At 42.3% G+C, this 21,758-nt stretch overlaps 1 protein-coding gene across 3 annotated transcripts in view; it reads right to left on the reverse strand.

Annotated features, from left to right (window-relative positions):
- The window catches only part of SH3KBP1 (SH3 domain containing kinase binding protein 1), a 356,010-nt gene that overhangs the window by 281,725 nt on the left and 52,527 nt on the right, over positions 1-21,758 (reverse strand). The window lies entirely within an intron of this gene.

A 21,758-nucleotide genomic window follows, 5' to 3' on the forward strand; every position in this document is an offset into this window, starting at 1 on the left:
GCTTTCATGGAGCAATTTTTGTCCAGGAGCCCCCTGTTAGGCTGGCCGGGACAGACTGGCATCACCACCTGAGGCTCTCCCTGCCCTGCTCCTCTGGTCTCTCATCTTTCAAGGCTGTTATCCCCCCAGCCCCCAAACAAACCTCCTGTACTCCTAACTCCATCTCAGCATCCGAATCCTACAGTACCAAACTGCTAAACACCATCTAAGTATTTCTCCAGTATCTTGGAGTGGCTTAATACTGATATTAATAGCTAATATTTGTTGACAAATTAATATTTACCAAGTTGCTCTAAATGCATGATCTCACATCACAGGGTGACAGGTAAGAAAAGCAGCCATCCTTGCATCAAACAGGAATTGCAGTGCCAGAGGTGGTTCTGTGGTGAGCCTGGGCTGACAGCCGGGCAGCTGTGCAAATTCCTATCTCTAGCCTGGACCTGGCCCCCACACTCCAGACCCACATCCCTACTATGCTTCCCAATGCACAGGACAAAAACCTTAGAGTCATCTCTCCCTCCTTCCTCTCCTGCCACACCCCCAGTCTTACCAGCAAATCCCGTTGGCTGTACTTACAGAAATATCCAGAATCTGACCACTTCTCACCCTCCCACTGCCACCCCCTGGTCTCCCCTGTATTCCTGCAAAGGGCCTCCAAACTGCTCTCCTCGCTTCCACCCTTCCCCCTTGCAGTCTTTTCTCAACGCGGCAGCCAGAGGGAACCTGTTAAAACATCTCTGGTCACATCAACCTCCCCAGTTACTTCCCATCTCACTCAGAGTCACAAGTCACAAGGCCCTCCCTGATCTGGAGCCCTATAACCTATGTGCTCTAACCCTTTCTCCTGTTGCTCTCCCCTGCCCTCTTCCCTCCGGCATTGGTGGTGCACTGGTCTCTCTGTTGTTCCTCCAACAAGCCAGGGACACCCTCCTCCGTAGGGCCTTTGCACATGCCGTTCCCACTGCCCAAAGGGCTCTTTCCCCCAGATCCCCACAAAGCTCTTCCTCACATCCTCAAGTCTTGACTTAAATCACCTTTTTCATGAGGCCTTTCCTGGCCTCCCTATCATAAATTGCAATCCCGCCCCCAACATTCATCTTCCCCTCCCCTTCTTTCTCCTCCTCAAATATGCTTGCCCCAAGAGACTAGGCCCAGGGTGAGGCTCAACAGGGTCTCTGAGGCCCACATCTCCTCTCACACTCCACCCCCACTTCTCTCTTCCTCCATCCTTCTTTTCTCCTCCCAACTCTACTTCTGTCATTGGCCCTCCAGTCTCCAGGCCAACCACAGACAGGCCAAGTGATAATGCTTCCTTGGACCTGCTCAAAGCTGGGGGTGGGGCTTCCCCAAATCCCAGCCTCAGACATGACAACAGGATGACAGAGTCTGACCTCCTGAGAAAGAACCGAAACACCTGTCATCTGTCACTCATCACCCATCACCCACAAAGGGCTGGAGAACTGCAGTGTATGGGAAAGTGGTATGGTTCTGGTGGTGGTTATTATTTTTTTAATTTAATGGAAAACAAGAAGGACAAGAGTTAGAAATCCTAAAAAATACTAATGCTGAGACTCACAACCAGAGATAAATATGAGACTAAGACGCAGCCTGGGCATCGGGATTTTTAAAGCTCCTTGGGCGATACTCGTGTGCTGCCAAGGTTGAGACCCATTGGAGATTTTTTTAAATTTTTATTTTGAAGTAATTATCTACTCACAAGAACTTACAAAAACGGTGCATAGAGTCCCATAAACCCTTCACTTAGCTTCTCTCAGTGATGATATATGACTATAGTATAATATCAAAACAAAAAAAATGACATTGGTACAATACTGTTTACTACAGACCTTATTCTGTTTTCATCAGTCATTTCATACACTGATTTGTGTGTAACTCTTTGCAACTTGATCCAATGTGTAGATTTGCACAAATCTACACACTGGATCACAATCAATATACAATCAAGATACAGAACTATTCCATCTTCAAAAGGAACTCCCTCATGCTACCCCTTCATTGTGGTACCAGTCTTCCCCACACCCTGTCATTGTCCCTTGACATCCAGTAATCTGCTCTCCAAGTCTATAGCTTTGTAATTTTGAGAATGTAATATAAATGAAATCATATAGTGTGTAACATCTTAGGTTGGCTTTGTTCACAAAGCACGATGCCCCTGAGATCTATCTAAGTTGTTGTGTGTATCCGCAGTTCATTCTGTTTTATTGCTGAGTAGTATTCCATGGTATAGTTGGACCGGAGCTTGTTTAACCATTCATCCACTCAAAGACATTCAAGATATTTCCAATTTGCAATTATTACAAATAAAGCTGCTATGAACATCTGTGTACAGGTTTTTCTGTGAACTTAAGTTTTTATTTCTCTGGGATGAGTGTCCAAAAGTACAACTGCTGCGTCCTATGGGAAGCACATAGTTCTATAACAAACTGCCGAACTATTTTCCAAACTGACTGACCACTTTTCATTCCCACCATCAATATATGAGAGAACCAGTTTCTCTGCAACCTTGTCAGCATTTGGTGTTATCACCATTTTTAATTTAGCCATCCTAATGGCCATTCTAATAGATACATAGTTATTTCTCGTTGTGGTTTTAATTTGCATTCCTCTAATGACTAATGATGAACATCTTTTCATGTGCTTATTTTACATCTGCATATTCTCTTCAGTGAATGTCTGTTCGTGTATTTCACCCATTTTTATTAGATTGTTTTGGTTTCTTACTGTCGCATTTTGAGAGCTCTACACATTCTAGATACAAGTCCTTTGTCAGACATGTGGTTTGCAAATATTTCCTCCCAGTCTGTAACCTATCTTTTCATCCTCTTCACATTTTGATGAAGTCTAATTGATCTTTTTTTATTTAATAGATTGTGTTGGCCAGGTGTGGTGGCTCACACTTGTAATCTCAGCACTTTGGGAGGCCAAGGCAGTGTATTACTTGAGTCTAGGAGTTTGAGACCAGCCTGGGCAACATAGGGAGACTCCATCTCTACAAAAAATACAAAAAATTAGCCAGGCGTGGTGGCTCACTCCTGTAGTTCCAGCTACTTGGGAGGCTGAGGCATAAGGAGCACTTGAGCCTGGGAGCTCGAGGCTGCAGTGAGCTGAGAATGTGCCACTACACTCTAGCCTGGGCGACAGAGCAAAAACAAAAAAGATTTTGTTTTTGGTATGATATCTAAGATCTCTTCACCTAGGCCTAGGTCCCCAAAATTTTTGCCTATGTTTAATTCTAACACTTTTATAGTTTTATGTTTTACATTTAAATCCATGATCCGTTTTGAGTTAATTTTTTTAATAAGATGTTAGATTTAGGCCGTTTCACTTTTTTTGTCTATAGATGTCCAAATACTCCAGTATCATTTGTTGAAAAGGCTATCCTTCCTCCATTGAATTGCTTTTGCCCTTTTGTCAAAAAGTCACTTGGGCATATTTGTGTAGGTTTATTTCTGGGTTCTCTAGTCCATTCCTTTATCTATATGTGTATTCCTGTGTCAATACTAGACTGTCTTGATTACTATAACTATTAAAGTAAGTCATAAAATTGGGTAGATTCCTATTTTGCTCTTCTTTTTCAAAATTGTTTTCAAAATGTTTTGACTATTGTAGCTCTCCTGATTTCCTTTATAAATCTTAAAATAAACTAGTCTATAGCTACAAAAAAAAATCTTGCTGGAATTTTGATAGAAATTGCATTAGATCTACAGGTTAATTTGGGGGAATCAACATCTTTACCACATTGACTCCAATCCATAAAATATGGTATGTCTCTCCATTTATTTAGATCTTCTTTGAATACTATTAACAACATTTTGTTGTTTTCAGCATACACATCCTGTACATGTTAAGTTTATACCTAAGTATAGTCATATGCTGCATAACATTGTTTTTGTCAATAATAGACAACATATACATCAATGGTCCCCATAAGATTATAATACCACACTTCTATTGTATTAAGTATCTTTTTTATATTTATATATGGTTTTTTGTTTTTTTGAGACAGAGTATTGCTCTGTTGCCCAGGCTGGAGTACAGTGGTGAGATCTCAGCTCACTGCAACCTCTGTCTCCCAGGTTCAAGCGATTCTCGTGCCTCAGCCTCCTGAGTTGCTGGGATTACAGGCACAGGCAACCATGCCCAGCTCATTTTTGTATTTTTAGTAGAGACGGGGTTTCACCATGTTGGCCAGGCTGGTCTCGAACTCCTCACCTCAAGTGATCCACCCACCTTGGCCTCCCAAAATGCTGGGATTACAGGTGTGAACCACAGTGCCCAGCCAATATTTAGATATGTTTAAATATGCAAATACTTACCATTGTGTCATAACTGCCTGCAGTAACATGCTGTGCAGGTTTGTAGCCTAGGAGTGATAGGCCATACAATATGGCTAGGTGTGTAGTAGGCTATACCACCTAGGTTTGTATAAGTATACTACTCTATGATGTTCACACAACAACAAAATCACCTTACAATGCATTTCTGAGAACATATCCCTGTTGTTCAGCAATGCATAACTGTATTTCAATTCTTTTGGGAGAGACTGTACATGGCATTGTGTTTTTAATTTCAGTTTCCATATGTTCCTTGCTAGTATCTAGAAATATTGTGTGTTTGATCTTATATCCTGTGACCTTACTGCACTCACTTATTCTAGGAGTTACTTGGTAAATTCTTGGGATGTTCTACTGGAGAATCACGTCATCTGCAAATAAGATGTTATTCTTCCTTTCCAATTCACATGTCTTTTATTTTTTTCTCAACTTCCTTTCCAATTCATATGTCTTTTATTTTTTTCTCTAGCTAGGACTTCCAGTATTACATTGAATGAGACTGGTAAGAGCAGACATCCTTACCTTATTTCCCCATTCTCAGGGGGAGAGTATACAGTCTTTCACCATTAAATATGGTGTTAACTGCAGCATTTTTGTAGATGCTCTTTATCAAGTTGGGGGAGTTCCTCTCTATTCCTAGTTTGCTGAGAGTTTTTATCATGAATGGTGTTGAATTTTGTCAATTTTTTTCATTAATTGATCTGACTATGTGATTTGATTTTTTTCTCCCATAGCGTGTTGATATCATGGATTACACTGATTGATTTCCAAACACTGAAGTGGCCTTGCACATCTGGAATAAACCCCACTTGGTCATAGTATATAATTCTTTTTATAAGTTGCTGGATTGTTTTGCTAATACTTTGCTGAGGACTTTTGTGTCTATGTTCTTGAGGGATATTGGCCTGCAGTTTTCTTTTTTGTGCTGTCTATCTGGTTTTGGTATTAAGGTAATACTGGCCTCATAAAATTAATTGGGACACATTCCCTCCTCTTCTATTTTCTCGAAAAGATTATGCAGAATTGGTGCTAATTCTTTAAATGTTTGGTGGAAATTATGACGAAAAACCTCTAGGCCTGGATATTTCTTTTCTGGAAGCTTTTACATGACAAATTCAATTTCTTTAACAGTTAGTTATAGGACTATTGACATTATTTCACTTTGGGTAAGTTTTGGTAGTTTGTAGTTTTCAGGGAATTGGTTCATTTCATCTAAGTTGTCAAATGTATGTACATATAATTTGGTATTCTCTTATTGTCCCTTTAATAGCTGCAGAATCTGTAGTGGTATCACCTGTTTTATTCCTAATATGCTAATTTGTGTCTTCTTTTTCATCTTTGCCTGTCTTCTTAGAGGTTTATCCATTTTATTGATCTTTTTATTTATTTATTTTGAAATAGGATCATATTCTGTCACCCAGGCTGGAGTGCAGTGGCACAATCACAGCTCACTGCAGCCTCAACCTCCCAGGCTTAAGTAATCCTCCCACCTCAGCCTTTTGAGTAGCTGGGACCACAGGCATGCACCACCACGTCCAGCTAATTTTTTGATTATTATTATTATTTTTTGTTTGGAGAGATAGTGTCTTGCTATGCTGCCCAGGCTGGTCTCAAAGTCCTGGGCTCAAGTGATCCTCCCACTCCCACTTCCCAAAATGCTGGGATTTCAAACATGAGCCACTGTACCCAGCCTATTGGTCTTTAAAGAACTGGCTTTTTCATTGATTTTCTCTGTTGTTTTTCTGTTTTCACCTTCAATGATTACTGCTCTTATCTTCATTATTTCCTTCTTCTGCTTGCTTTCAGTTTATTTCACTTTTTCTAGTTTCTTGAGGTAGGACCTTAGATTATTGATTTGAGAACATTCCTCCATTCTAATGTAAACTTTAGTGCTATAAATTTTCCTCTCAGTACTGCTTTAGCTGTGTCCTACACATTTTAATATGTTGTATGTTCATTTTCATTCAGTTCTATGTATTTGTTTAATCTTTTTGAGACTTCTTCTTTGACCTGTGGATTATTTAGAAGTGTGTGATTTGATTTCCAAGTGTTTGGAGGTTTTCTGATCTTTCCATTATTGACTTCTAACTTGATTACTTATGGTCAAAGAACACCTTTTTTATTATTTCAATTCCCTTAAATATATTGAGGTTAGTTTTATGACCCAGGATATGGTTTAACTTGGCAGATATTTCATGGGTACTTGAAAAAAAATGTGTTTTCTGCTGTTTCTGTGTAGGATATTCTGTAAACATCAATTACAACTTCTTGGTTGATTATGTTGTTCAGGCCTTCTATACCCTTGCTGATTTTCTGTTTAGTAATTCTGTCAAGTGCTGAGAAAGAGATGCTAAGTTGCCAACTATAACTGTGTACTTGTCTATTTTCTAGTTCTATCAGTCTTTGCTTCATATATTTTGCAGCTCTGTTGCTTGGCCCATACACATTTAGGACTGCTATGTCTTCTTGGTGGAATGACAATTTTATCATTGTGTAATGTCCTTCTTTGTCCCTGGTAATTTTCTTTGCTCTCTGGTCTACCTTATCTGATATTATATGTAGCCACCCCTGCTTTTTTAAAGTTAATATTTGCATAGTATGTATTTTCCACCTTTTACTTCCAACATGCCTATATCAATATAATTGAAGTGAGTTTCTTACAAACAGCATACAGTTGACTCAAGTTTTTTTTAATCTATCATCTCTGTTTTTTAATTGGTATATTTAAAACACATATTGACATGTTAGGACTTACACCTGCCATTGTATTATTTGTTTTCTGTTTGTTCACTCTGTTTTTCATTGTTTCCTTTTTCTTGTCTTCCTGTGGGTTACTTGTACATTCTTTAGAATTTCCTTTTATTTATAGGCAGTTTTAGTATATCTCTTTGTACAGTTATACTTTTAGTGATTTTTAGAGTTTTTTAGTTATTACAATATACATATGTAACTTATCACAGACTACTTCGATCAACATTTTCCTATTTCAGTGAAGTGTAAAAACCTTACTTCCAGTTAGGTTCTTTTACATCCTCCCCACCTCTTAAATATAATTTTCTTGCATATTACCTCTCTATATATTGGATACCATACCAGATGATATAATTTTTGCTTCAACCATCAAACATGTTTTTAAAAATTAATGATACAAGCCGGGCACAGTGGCTCACACCTGTAATCCCAGCACTTTGGGAGGCCAAGGCAGGTGGATTACCTGATGCCAGGAGTTTGACACCAGCCTGGCCATCATGGTGAAACCCTGTCTCTAGTAAAAATACAAAAATTAGCCAGGCGTGGTGGTGCACACCTGTAATCCCAGCTACTCAGGAGACGGAGGCAAGATAATCACTTGAACCTGAGAGGCAGAGATTTCAGTGAGCCAAGAATGTGCCACTACACTCCAGCCTAGACAACAGAGCAAGATTCCGTCTCAACAACAACAACAACAACAAATTAATGACACATACCCTATACTTGGCCTGCTATACATACTCCCTATTTTTACCCATTTGCTGTTTTCTCCTTTCTGAAATTCCAAACTTTCTTCTGTTACCATTTCTTTTATGTTTAAAAAACTTTTTTTTTTTTTTTTTTTTTTTTTCTGAGATGGAGTCTCACTCTGTCACCCAGGCTGGAGCGCAGTGGCACGATCTCGGCTCACTGCAAGCTCCCCCTCCCAGGTTCATGCCATTCTCCTACCTCAGCCTCCCGAGTAGCTGGGACTATAGGTGCCCGCCACTATGCCTGGCTAATTTTTTTGTATTTTTAGTAGAGATGGGGTTTCACCGTGTTAGCCAGGATGGTCTCCATCTCCTGACCTCGTGATCCGCCCGTCTCAACCTCCCAAAGTGCTGGGATTACCAGCATGAGCCACCGTGCCCAGCCTAAAAAACTTTCTTTAGGCATTATTTAAGGATAGGTCTCCTATTGATAAATTCTCTTAGTGTTCCTTCATCTGAGAATGTTTTCATTTTCTCTTCATTCCTTAAGGATATTTTCACCAGACAAAGAATTCAGAGTTAATCTTTCTTTTCTTTCAGCCCTTGAAAATGTTGTGCACTTCCTTCTGGACTCCACTATTTTACAGGAGAAATTCATTGTCATTCAAATCATTCTTCCTTGTAAGTATATGTCATGTCTCTCTTGCTGCATTTTCTTTGCCTTTCATTTTTAGAAGCTTGATTAGTATGTATCTTGGCATAGATTTCTCTAGGTCTATCCTGTTTAGGTTTTGCTCAGCTTCTGGATTCTGAAGATTTATGCTTTTTGCCAAATGTGGTGAGTTTTCAGTCATCATTTCGTTCAATATTGTTTATTATCATAACCTTCTCTTCTCCTTCTGGAATTCCGATGACATAAATGTTAGATCTGATGTTATTATCCCATAGGCCTCTAAGGCTCTGTTCATTTTTTACAGACTATTTTCTATCTGTTGTTCAGACTAAGTAAATTTCATTGATCCATTTTCAAGTTCACTGATTCTTTCCTCTGTCATCTATTATTGAGCTCATCTGGTGAGCTTTTTAACTTGTTTATTTTTTGGTTCAATAACTTCCATTTTTAAAAAACCTATTGATTTGCTGAGATTTTCTAATTTTTCATTTGTTTCAAGAGTGTTTGAAATTGCTTATTAAGGCAATTTTATGATAGATGCTTTAAAACCTTTGTCAGATAATTCCAACATCTGAGTCTTCTCAGTATTAGTATCTGTTGATTGGCTTTTCTCATTCGAGTTGTGATTTTCCTGGTTCTTGGTATGACAACTGATGGTTTAAATTGTATCTTGGGCATTTGGGTTATTATCTTACAAGACTCTAGATACTATTTAAATTTTAGCAGGCATTAACCCTATTGAGGCTAAGTACGCATATTCTGGGCTATTTTTGTTGGCTGCAGTTTTAACGATAGTTTGATTTCAGAGCCCTTGCAGTACTATTCTGGTCTGCTTCATCTCTGTTACTTAGAGGTCATTCTGAAAACCTGGGTGATATTCTGTGTTAAAGTTTCTATTGCTAAACTTTTTGGCATGTTTGTTCTAGTCAGATTCACATGCAGGTGGGTTAGGAGTTGTTTGCCCAGGACTTCTAATGCAGGCAGGGAATATTCCTTTAATTAATTCCTTTCTTCAGCTCCCTCGTCTCCAAGATTTTCCCCATTCTCTAGTGGGGAAGGGGAGCTGCCTACCACTGCTGAGTGGAAGGATGGGGATGGAAGTCCAGAATCCCCAGTCAGTCTCCCCTGACGACATGCCAGCAGATGAGGGAATGCTGCCATGGGTTACCTAAAACAACACCCATTTTTTATCTCACAGTTCTGTAGGTCAAAAGTCCCGATAGGCTCAACTGGGTTCTTTGTTCACTCAAGGTCTCACAGGCCAATATCAAGACGTGAATAGGCTAGACTTTTATCTGGCGGCTTGGAAGAATAACCCACTTCCAAATTCACTAAGGTTGTTGGCAGAATCCAGCACCTTGCGGCAGTAGGTCTGAGGTCTCCATTTCTTTCCTGGCTGCCAGCCAAGGTCTACTCTCTACTCCTATAGGCTGCCCATTTCCTTCTTACATGACCCCTCCCTCTTCAAAGCAGCAAGTCCTCCTCTGACTTTCTATTTTGCCACTAGGCAGGAGAAAGTTCTCTGCTCTTAAGGACTCATGTTAGGCCCACCTGGATCACCTCCCTGTTTAAAGGTCAATTGTGCCATATAACATAACAAAATCACTGGAATGATAGCTCATCACATGTACAAGTTGTGGGGACTTAAGAGTAGAATCTTGAGGACCATTGCTAGAAATTGTGCCTACCTCACTACCACCAGGTAGAGAGTGGGATAGAGAATCATTGAGTCCAGAAGTTCCGCAATTAGAATGTATTAATTCTCTTTGGTTTTTGTTTTTGTTTTTTGAGATAGTCACACACTGTTGCCCAGGCTGGAGTGCAGTGGCACAATCTCGGCTCACTGCAACCTCTGCCTCCCAGGTTCAAGCGATTTTTGTGCCTCAGCCTCTGAGTAGCTGGGACTACAGGCATGGACCACCATGCCTGGGTAATTTTTGTATTTTTAGTAGAGACAGGTTTCATCATGCTGGCCAGTCTGGTCTCGAACTTCTGACCTCAAGTGATTCGCCCGCCTTGGCCTCCTAAAGTCCTGGGATTACAGGTGTTAGCCACCACACCCAGCCAGAATGTATTAATTCTAATGGACTTAAATCAAGCACTGTTTACATATCACTATGTTCTTTGTGTATTTGTAGTAAACTCTTAAAATAATTTCCAGCATGATTGTGTTTACTTATATATTCACTAATATAGCTATTAATACTTTATTCATAAAGCTACTTTAGAAATAAGATGAAAATATTTTCTAATTGAAGTCACCAGCTACCAATTCATGTTCTTGAGAAAAGAAACTAGAATTAAAAACATGGTACTGCCCTATCGGTACCATTGTGCAAAATGAATGCCCAAGCTTTAGATCAAGCAGCAGAATCACCTGAACATTTTAAAAGATTCTAAGGCTTCTATCCCTACTCCTGCCCCCACCACAAAATTCTGATGATGTAGTGCACCTGGAGCAGAACTAGGTTAGAGACACACTGACATGGAGTCGCTGTGGGAGCCCCAAGCTTAACAAGTTTAAATATCCAGTAATGATCACGGTGATATCTCAGATGGTTTAGATTTTTATCTGGTAGAAAGCTAAGGGTTAAAACACATGATCTTAAAGTCCCTTTCCCAGCTAAGATTCGATAATCTTGCCATTAAGAAAATAAGATTCCATTATGCATAATCACCACGATCAACTCAGTCAGGGGATTAAAACTCACTGAGGTCACAGCTCTCCCTGAGTCACAAGACCGCCCCCCTCCACCACATTTTCTGCACTACAACAGTTACAAAGCCTGAAGAAACCGCCAAATGATGTGGGTTCTTATTGGTAACACACTTGTACTTAATTACTCCAGACCCTACTTGGAATAACATTTCTCACAACAGAATCTAACAGGTTCCAGTTGTTAGTTTTAGAAATTGTTTTTCTGAAAGAAAACTGTATGTTTAAAGTTTCAAGAATAATTTGAGCTGGAATCGGTTGGTTTTGAGGGCCCCGTGGATGGGGAACAATTGGATAGTCACACATCTTGATTATTTACCACTGATAGAAAAGACAGTCAAACTCCTTCTAGAAAGCATAGCCTGCTGAACACTGCAAAACGATGTGTGCTTACAAATTAATAATAATGAAATATTTTCCCTAATTGCCTTAATTTCAGAATTTGTAGGAAAAAACAACACAAGCCCATAAATCCAGGCAAAGGTTGTTCTTTTGAGTTGAAAGAGCCAACTTTTGAAGAGAATTCTTTAAAATGCAGACAGAAATAAGTTAAATACCATGATTCCACCTGAATGGACACTTGGGGAAGGCATATTACAGCAGACAATAATGGTGAAGAGCACAGTCCTGTCAGGACAATTCAGACACCCAGATAATGCTGCCCGCTTGAGCTCAGGTTGCAGAGCCAGTTGGCCTGGATTCCAATGCTCTCTTTGCTCCTCACTAGTTTGTGTGACTGTGAGTATGGCTTTTAACACTGATATGCCTCAGTTACCTGTCATAGAGTGGTAGAAGAATTTGATGAGATTAAAAAGCATGGAAAGGGGCTGGGCGCGGTGGTTCATGCCTGTAATCCCGGCACTCTGGGAGGCTGAGGCAGGTGGATTGCTTGAGACCAGGAATTTGAGACCAGGAATTTGAGACCAGCCTGGCCAACATGGCAAAACCCCATCTCTACTAAAAATACAAATATCAGCCAGGCGTTGTGGTGCACGTCTGTAATCCCAGCTACTCCGGAGGCTGAGGCTCGAGAGCTGTTTGAACCTGGGAGGTGGAGGTTGCAATGAGCCCAGATTGCGCCACTGCACTCCAGCCTGGGTGACACAGTGAGACTCAATCTCAAAAAACAAACAAAAAAACATGGAAAGGGCTTGGCCTCCTTCCTACCTGGCATACAGTAAGGGCTTAACAAATTTTGGTCACTGTACACAGACAGACATGGGTAGATTATACATACAATGCCAGGCAGCCAGTAAGCCTTGAATAGAATGCAGCCATTATTACTCCATAAAGTAACACAGCCATCAGGGCCAAAAAGCTAACTGTAGGTTCATTTAGCACATTCTAACAGTTGCCGGATGAATTCAGCCAGAAACTTCTCAGGTGGCATTTTAATCCAGAACATCTTTACAGAATATCTTTGTAGAACAATGTTTAAAGCACAGAATTCCCAAAGGCAGGTCATAGGAGCTAAAACTATCATCCTCTAGAAGTTACATTTGTGACAATATTCCATTCAGTCCATCTCATTTGAGTTTATATCCTCTGGTGCCTAAGACACAGCAGATGCCCACATGCCCAAGGACACCAGGACTAAATGTTGTGAGCAAGATGAGGCTCTGCACATTATAATACATACCTGGGCAGGGCACGGTGGCTCCCGCCTATAACCCTGGCATTTTGGGAGGCCAAGGCGAAAGGATCACTTGAGCCCAGGAGGGTAACCAGCGTGGGCAACATAGTGATACCCCCATCTCTACAAAAAATTTAAAAAAAAAACAGGTGAGGTGGTTACATACGTATAGTCCCAGTTACTCGGGAGGCTGAGGTGGTAGAATCACCTGAGCCTGGGAGGTTGAGGCTGCAGTGAGCCATGATCATACCACTACACTCCAGCCTAGGCGATGGAAGGAGACACTGTCTCTAAATAAACAAATAACATAACATAACATAACATAACACACCCAGAAAAATTACTGCTACCTTGTGAAGACAGACAAACATCTTGAAAACAATCATCCATATAATTCACAAAATTAATGGCCCTTGAGTTTAAAGTTTAAAGAAAAGTGAAATATGCTTAAAGAGATCCATGTCAGGGTCTTTGAATGTAGAACAGTAACCTGAAAATCTCTACTTTATGACACTTGTTGAAGTAGATCTGTGATCCCTTCATAAATCAAGAAGAACAAAGTAACTGTGAGCTTTATCTCAGAGTGGTACAATTAGGCAAAATACTGGCCTTTTGCCTCATGGATCAAAAAAGAACAGCCACATTCACCAACCACTTTAAACAAATATCAAAATGGGCTCTAAATGTGCCAAAGAGAGATCTAAAACACCTAGCAAATGAAAGCTGAGGCCACGGCAAGCGAGCTGTGAATGGTTATGCTCAGCACACATAGGACATGCAAGCTGCAAGTGTACACACTTCACCCATCAACAATTGGACAGGCAGAGGGGAAAATGTATTTTTGCCCAACACATATAAAAACAGGCAGAGAAAACAGCTTACTTCCTCACAGACAGTCAGATAAATTTAAAGATCAACAAGCATATTCTTTTAAATCCTATCATAGCTTCCTGCCTTCCACATGTCTATCTGTGAGCTACAAAATGTTGAGGGCCTGTGTCCTGTTGAACTTTATCAAATGTCCCCTAACAGAGAAATGTCCCCTAAAAGAGCAGGCAGACACATGCACATCAGCCCGAGCTATAGTTTCAAGGCTTTTTTCTTTTAAAATTCATTTGAAAATGTAGAGCTGTGGGTCCCTTTCAGGAGAACTCAGAAAAAAAGGCTGCTTATACATGCTTTGCTTGACTAAAGAACAATGTTGTCTGGATCTGAGGGTAAGATTTTAAAAGGAAGATACTGGTAATTAAATCCAACATGGGAAAATTAACCCCTGTGAAAGAGTCCACATCTACCTGAAATAGGTGACTGGCTTTCTGTTTTAGGTAGCAGTCTGAGGTCCCAGAAGCGCAGTCTTTTTTTTTTTTTTTTTAATTAAATGACTTTAAGATATCATCCTAGTTTTTCCTATTATTGTACCCCATATTATGGTCTGTTAAACAAAAACAAAAAAAAAACCCAAAACTTAGAAACTAGGCAAAAAAGATGATCATGTGACCTTTTAATGTCATGCTATTGCATTTTTAATAAGCACTCCCCGCCATCCCCCGCCAGGAGGGTCATCTGACTCTGAAAATGTAACTTGATTTAACTAACACTACTAGGATATTTTACAATCCTATAAAAGTCAGAAGATAATGTAGAAAAATGATAAGGTATGCTGTTTTCTCTTTTTTCTTTTCTGGTAGAGATGATAACCCCAGAGGTAAAGATTTTATTGTTCTCTAAGACATGAACCAGTTTTGAACCTAACTTAGCAATCTTATTTGAACATTCCTTTTTCCACTGAGGTTTTTTTTTTCCACTGAGTTCCTCATATTCTCACTGAGCTCGTTTTGTTATTCTGCTAGTTCCCTCATTAAATAAGTTCAATGAAACTTTGACACATGTTCTTTGTATGTTTTTAACAATATAAGAATAGGCCTGGCATAGTGGCTCATACTTGTAATCCCAACACTTCGGCAGGCCAAGGCGGGAGGATCACTTGAGCCTAGCAGTTCAAGACCAGCTGAACAACATAGCAAGACCCGCCCAGGCACCGTGACCCACGCCTGTAATCCCAGCACTTTGGGAGGCTGAGGCGGGCGGATCGCTTGAGCGCAGGAGTTGGAGAACAGCCTGGGCAACATGGTGAAACCCCGTCTATACAAAAAATACAAAATAATTACCCAGGTGAGGTGGCATATACCTGTGGTCCTAGCTACTTGGGAGGCTGTGGCAAGAGATCACCTGAGCCCAGGAGTTTGAAGCTACAGTGAGCTATGATCCCACCCCTGCACTCCAGCCTGGGTGGCAGAGCAAGACTGTCTAAAAAAAAATTAAAAAATAAATTAAAAATCAGTCTTTGTTAGTTCCTGGGGCCCAATAATCAAATTATCACTGGGAGATTGGGTTCTGTGCATCAGGATGCCTCAGCAGTTATATTCATAGGTGGCCACATTATGACAAGATTCAGGCTGATTAGCTAAATTGACTAGTGTGGCGCAAATGAGGCTCCAGGCATACGTATGGCACCTCCTCCCCTCACTCAATGGAAGCCACAACTTTACACAGAGAAAAATCTACAGGTTGAAAGTCAGTGACAGCAGCAATTCCACTCTTACATGTGTGTATATGCAAGAGCAATTAGTGCTAATGTCCATAAGACAACATACAAGAATGTTCAGAGCCTCTATCAATAAAATCCTCAAACTGGAAACAACCCAAATATCCATCAACAAAATATTAGATAAACAAATTATGGGATATTCATCATAATGGGATACTATACAGCAAGAACAAAGTACCGACGTATGCAAAAACATTTTGTTGTGCACCAGTCATATATAAAAGTACACATATTGTATGACTCCATTTATATAAAATTCTAGTACAGGCAAAACTAATGTATGATGATCAATTCCCGAAGGGGAGAGGAATCATTGGGAAAAGGCTTGGTGGAACTTTCTTTTCTTTTTTTTTTTTTTCTTTAATGAAAGCAAGTTTATTAAGAAAGTAAAGGGGCTGGGCACAGTGGCTCATGCCTGTAATCCCAGCAATTTGGGAGGCCGAGGCAGGCGGATCACAAGGTCAAGAGATCGAGACCGTCCTGGCCAACATGGTGAAACCCTGTCTCTACTAAAAATACAAAAATTAGCTGGGCATGGTGGCACGCGCCTGTAGTCCCAGCTACTTGGGAGGCTGAAGCAAGAGAATCCCTTGAACCTGGGAGGCAGAGGTTGTAGTGAGCCAAGATCTCCCCACTGCACTCCGCCTCAAAAAAAAAAAAAAAAAAAAAAAGAAGAAGAAGAAAGTAAAGGAATAAAAGAATGGCTACTCCACAGGCAGAGCTGCTGGAGCTGCTGGTTGCCCATTTTTATGGTTATTTCTGGATTATATGCTAAACAAGGGGTGGATTATTCATGAGCTTTCCAAGAAAGGGGTGGGCAATTCCCGGAACTGCGAGTTCCTCACCTTTTCAGACCATATAGGGTAACTTCCTGTCATTACCATGGCATTTGTAAACTGTCATGGCACCGTTGGGAGTGTAGCAGTGAGGATGACCAGAGGTCACTCTCATCACCATCTTGTTTTCGGTGGGTTTTAGCCGGCTTCTTTACTGCAACCTGTTTTATCAGCAAGGTCTTTATGATCTGTATCTCGTGCTGACCTCCTATCTCATCCTGTGACTTAGAATGCCTAACCGTCTAGGAATGCAGCCCAGTAGGTCTCAGCCTTATTTTACCTAACCCCTATTCAAGATGCAGTTGCTCTGGTTCCAACGCCTCTGACATTTCCCCCTTCCTTTTTATAGGCATGGTGGAACTTTCTAGAGGGATAGAAATAGCACTGATCTGGGTGGTGGTTATAGAGGTACGCACTTACGTAGAAACAAAAAAAAAACATCAAGCCATAGACATATGACTTGTGCATTTTACTCTACATAAATTTCATCTTAAAAATGAATACTTTTGTAAAGGGGAGGGATAAAGAAAAATGTATTCCAAAATAAGTGGGTGGGGGCCAGGCATAGTGGCTCATGCCTATAATCCCAACACTTCAGGAGGCCAAAGTGAGAGGACTGCTTGAGCCCAGGAGTTCAAGACCAGCCTAGGCAACATAGTGAGACCCTGTCTCTACACAATTTTTTTTTTAATTAGCCAGGTGTGGTGGCTCACACCTGTGGTCTCAACTACTCAGGAGGCTGAGGTGGGAGAATTGCTTGAGCCCAGGAGTTTGAGGCTACAGTAAGCCGTGATCACGCCACTGCACTCCAGCCTGCGTGACAGAATGAGACCCTGTCTCAAAAAAAGACATGGGTGGGGAGAGAGAGAAAGAAAAGAAAGAGAAGGGAGATTTTAAAAGATTCTTCTTCCATATTTACAATAAATAAATAAGGACAAACTAAATAAAAGAGAGACAAACCTAAAAAGGCATGTGGCCTAGCTGGGTACATTTCTGCATGATGAAAAATAGCCCGAGAGCTGACAAAGCACAGGTATCTTCTTAACAATGGGATGGCCTGCTACTCAGTATACCAGGGGAATGGCTGGTATTTTTCTCTTGAGAGACTGAGACAGCACTGAGACGAAGGTGGATACGAATCCCAACACTCTGGAGGAGCATGCTCAAATGGGATACTGAATAACGATCTGCTAAATGAAACAAGAAAATGTTTGGCAGGGCATGGTGGCTCACGCCTGTAATCCCAGTATTCTGGGAGGCCGAGGCGGGAGGATCACTTAAGGCCAGAAGTTCAAGACCAGCCTGGGCAATATGGCAAAACCCCATCTCCACTAAAAATACAAAAATTAGCCATGTGTAGTGGTGTGCACCTATAGTCCCAGCTAATCAGGAGGCTGAGGTGGGAGGATCACTTGAGCCTAGATCGACACTACAGTAAGCTGTGAACATGCCACTGCACTCCAGCCTGGGCAACAGAATGCAACCCATCTCAAAAAAAAAAAAAAAAGAAAGAAAATGCTTAAGGTAGGCTCTCTGACAGTGGTAACATGGACAGAAAGGCTTGTGGGTATAAAAATGGGATTCCTGACCGGGTGTGGTGGCTCACACCTGTAATCCCAGCACTTTGGGAGGCTGAGGCAGATGGATCACCTGAGGTAGGGAGTTCGAGACCAGCCTGACCAACATGGAGAAACCCTGTCTCTACTAAAAATACAAAATTAGCCAGGCATGGTGGCGCATGCCTGTAAGCACAGCTACCCGGGAGGCTGAGGCAGGAAAATCGCTTGAACCCAGGAGGCGGAGGTTGCGGTGAGCCGAGATTGCACCATTGCACTCCAGCCTGGACAATAAGAGCAAAACTCCATCCCAAAAAAAAAAAAAAAGGGATTCCACAAAATTACCCAATTCCATCTGGGGACACATTATTCTTACACTAAACAGGACATGCATAAAGTCACTTTCAAAAGTGCACACCTATGCCAATATGATTACTATTACTTAAAGATGAATTTTCAGCTTTTAGAATTCTCTACAGAGTCCTGGTTATTGTTTAACTCCACTGCATCCACCTACTGAATTTTCAATAATAGGCCTAAAACATTTCCAGTGGGTGAAGACTTGAAAATAGACTCAGCCATCTGAAAGAATAGAAGTTTCTTTTTCTGCCAAATGTGACAGCTACAAGTAGCGCAGCCCCAGCCACTCCTGCTACATCCTTTCTGCCCTAGGTAGAACAAGCATCTCTCAAGAGCATGTCTTCCCCTCCCTGGAAGTGCTCCAGCTGAAACTAGAGGACACCTGAGCAGGTGAGTGCAGGGCAATTCAGGCCCAGAGGAGAGGACCCATTCCCTCGCCCAGTGACCAGCACTGCGGCACACTCACTGAGGGGCTGGCCACTGTGCTAGACAATTTCCAGCATTCTCTGGTTTAATCCTCTGAACAGGCCGATGAGGTAGTCGGGTTCTCAAAAGGAAACAGATGGCCCACTCGAATTAGGGTAATCTCAGGTGGGATTAATAGACTTTCACACGGTGGGTGAGGTATAAAGAAAGCCCAAGGTGGTAGCCCGGGACTCAAAACAAGGAAGCCCCCAGACCTGAAGGAATGAGGAGAGAGGGGTAAGGAGGAAGGTGAGCCTGACTGGAGCAGCCACCCATCCCGTGAGGGACACGGCCAGCCCAAAATCCACATGAGCAGGGAGCTGGCAGGATAACCGCCTCCCCCCGCCCCTCAATCTCACTCACCTCCCTCCCTCCCTGCCATCTCCCACCAGGGCTTCCCTTGAGCCAAAGCCCATGGGAAGCCACAGGACAGGAGCCTGCTGCCATGCCCACACTGGCCTAGCCCAAAGCAGAGCAGGTGGGGCAATGCGGAGACCTTCTGGTCAAGACATCACCTCCATTTCACAGCAAGGAGTCCTCTCCGAGCAGGGGGAGGGTCAGGTTCCAGCTCTCGCGTGGGCAGTTCCTACACTGCATTTCCCTGCCCTGGTTCCCTCCACAGTCACTGACAGCGCGCCAGCCCTATGCTATGAGCAAATTCCATAGGCTTTCTCAGTGCCTTCCAACTCAGTTCTCTGAATCTGTAGATTTGTGGTTTAAAATCAGGTGACACTAGGCCAACAAGACACATTAAAGGTGTTCAAAATACGACCTACCCTCAAAACTGGAGCTGATGCTGCAGTCCCTTCTCCTTCCCAGGCTCCTCCTCTCTCTTTCCCATGGTCCTCCTCTCCTTCCCACGGTCCTCCTCTCCTTCCCACAGTCCTCCCTCCTTCCCAGGGCCCTCCTCCCTCCTTCCCACAGTCCTCCTTGCCTTCTCACGTTCTTCCTTCCTTCCCAGGGTCCCCCTACCTCTTTCCCATGGTCTTTCTCCCCTTCCCACAGTCCTCCTTCCTTCCCAGGGTCCTCCTCTGTCTTTCCCACAGTCTTCTGCCCCTTCCCACAGTCCTCCTTCCTTCCCAGGGTCCTCCTCTGTCTTTCCCACAGTCTTCTGCCCCTTCCCACAGTCCTCCTTCCTTCCCAGGGTCCTCCTCCCTCTTTCCCACAGTCCTCCTCACCTTCCCAAAGTACTCCTTCCTTCCCAGGGTCTTCCTCTCTCTTTCCCATGATCCTTCTCCCCTTCCCATGGTCCTCCTTCCTAGGGTCCTCCTCCCTCTTTCCTACCATCCACCTCGCCTTTCCACAGTCCTCCTTCCTTCCCAGGGCCCTCCACTCTCTTCCCCACAGTCCTGCTCACTTTCCCACAATCTTGCTATCTTTCCCACAGTCTTCCCTCCTTCCCAGGGTCTTCTCTCTTTCCCACAGTCCCCTTCTGTCATTCCTTCTTCCTTCATCTTCACTCTAACCACTGCCCCTTTTATCTGGAAAAACCCTCCTTCCACACTAGAATGCAGCTCAACTTCAGGGATGCTCCTTTCCTAAAACTGGGGTCTTTGTTGGGATATGCAAAAGAACTCCCATTCACACCTCAAAAGAGTCCGTGGTGGCCCAGATGCAGCACTTTCCCACTCTTAAAATGGGAGAGAGTGGCTGGATTCAAGTGTAGTCCAGTGGGGGGAAAGCCTATATTCCTACAACTCCAGAAAGCAATGTTTAGTAGCATGTTCCCTACAAAACTCTCCCCAGCCTTCTCACACCAAAGAGAAAAGAAAACAGAAATGCTAGCAGGATCACCCTGAGACAAGATCCTAAAGAAAGATTTAAATAGGTTCCTATTCATTTTCGACTCTGAAAGGGTAGTGACTGGAAGTCCAGCGTCCATCACACATTTTTCATCAACAACCCCTTGTCATAAAAAAACTCCTCCCACCCAGCCCTCAGGGCTCCTTTGGCGGGGGTCACCTGCTTCTCTGGGCCCAAGGTTCCCCATACTACCTGTCTCCCTGTATCCAAGGCACAGTCCTCTTAAGTATTATCTGGTAACACGGAGACTACAGCAGGGGACCTGGGGACTTCTGCATGCAGGTCTTCCCACTGAGGACAATCCATTCTTCTGAGAACAATCCATTCTTCTCCAGTATGAGACAGAAAGTTTATGGCACGGGGACTTTTAGACCTAGTTAATATTTCCCATGAGGAACAGCCTCCAGGTGATCCTTTTCTACCCAACAATTCAAAGTATTACTTACAACTGTGTGGTAATTTATTAATATGAATGAGTTACATTTTTATAATTAACCTGTAGATGACTTCTCCAAAAGGCATAATTTTCAAAACATTACTGAAGAAGTAAGTCTTGTTTAATGCTTCATGGACATAAAAGGGTAAAGGAAAATAATATTGCTCCTATCAAAAAGGCAATATGAGCTGGGCATGGTGGCTCACACCTGTAATCCCAGCACTTTGGGAGGCTGAGGTGGGCAGATCACTTGAGGTCAGGAGTTTGAGACCAGCCTGGCCAATATGGTGAAACCCCATCTCTACTTAAAAAAAAATACAAAAATTAGTCGGGCGTGGTGGCACATGCCTGTAATCCCAGCTACTCAGGAGGCTGAGGCATGAGAATCATTTGAACCTGGGAGGTGGAGGTTGCAGTGAGCTGAGATCGAGATCATGCCACTGCACTCCAACCTGGGCAACAGAGCAAGACTCTGTCTCAAAAAAAAAAAAAAAAAGGCAATATGAATACAAAGGTGGAAAACATTGAATAATTTGAATTCTATATTCATTAATTCATTTAAAGCATTCCATAATTTGGATTCTACATTTATTTATTTGTTTGTTTATTTATTTAGAGACAGGGAGTGCTCTGGCATGATCATGGCTCATTGCAGTCTCAACCTCCCGGGCTCAAGTGATCTTCCCACCACAGCCTCCCAAGTAGCTGAGACTACAGGTGCACACCACCATGCCTGGCTAATTTTTTTATTTTATTTTTGTAGAGACAGGGATCTCCCTATATTGCCCAGGCTGGTCTCAAACTCCTGGGCTCAAGTGACCCTCCTGCCTCAACCTCCCAAAGTGCTGGGATTATAGGCATGAGCCACCATGTCTGG

This window comes from Pongo abelii, chromosome X, assembly GCF_028885655.2.
Source record: "Pongo abelii isolate AG06213 chromosome X, NHGRI_mPonAbe1-v2.0_pri, whole genome shotgun sequence".
In the NCBI taxonomy this organism is placed as follows: domain Eukaryota; kingdom Metazoa; phylum Chordata; class Mammalia; order Primates; family Hominidae; genus Pongo; species Pongo abelii.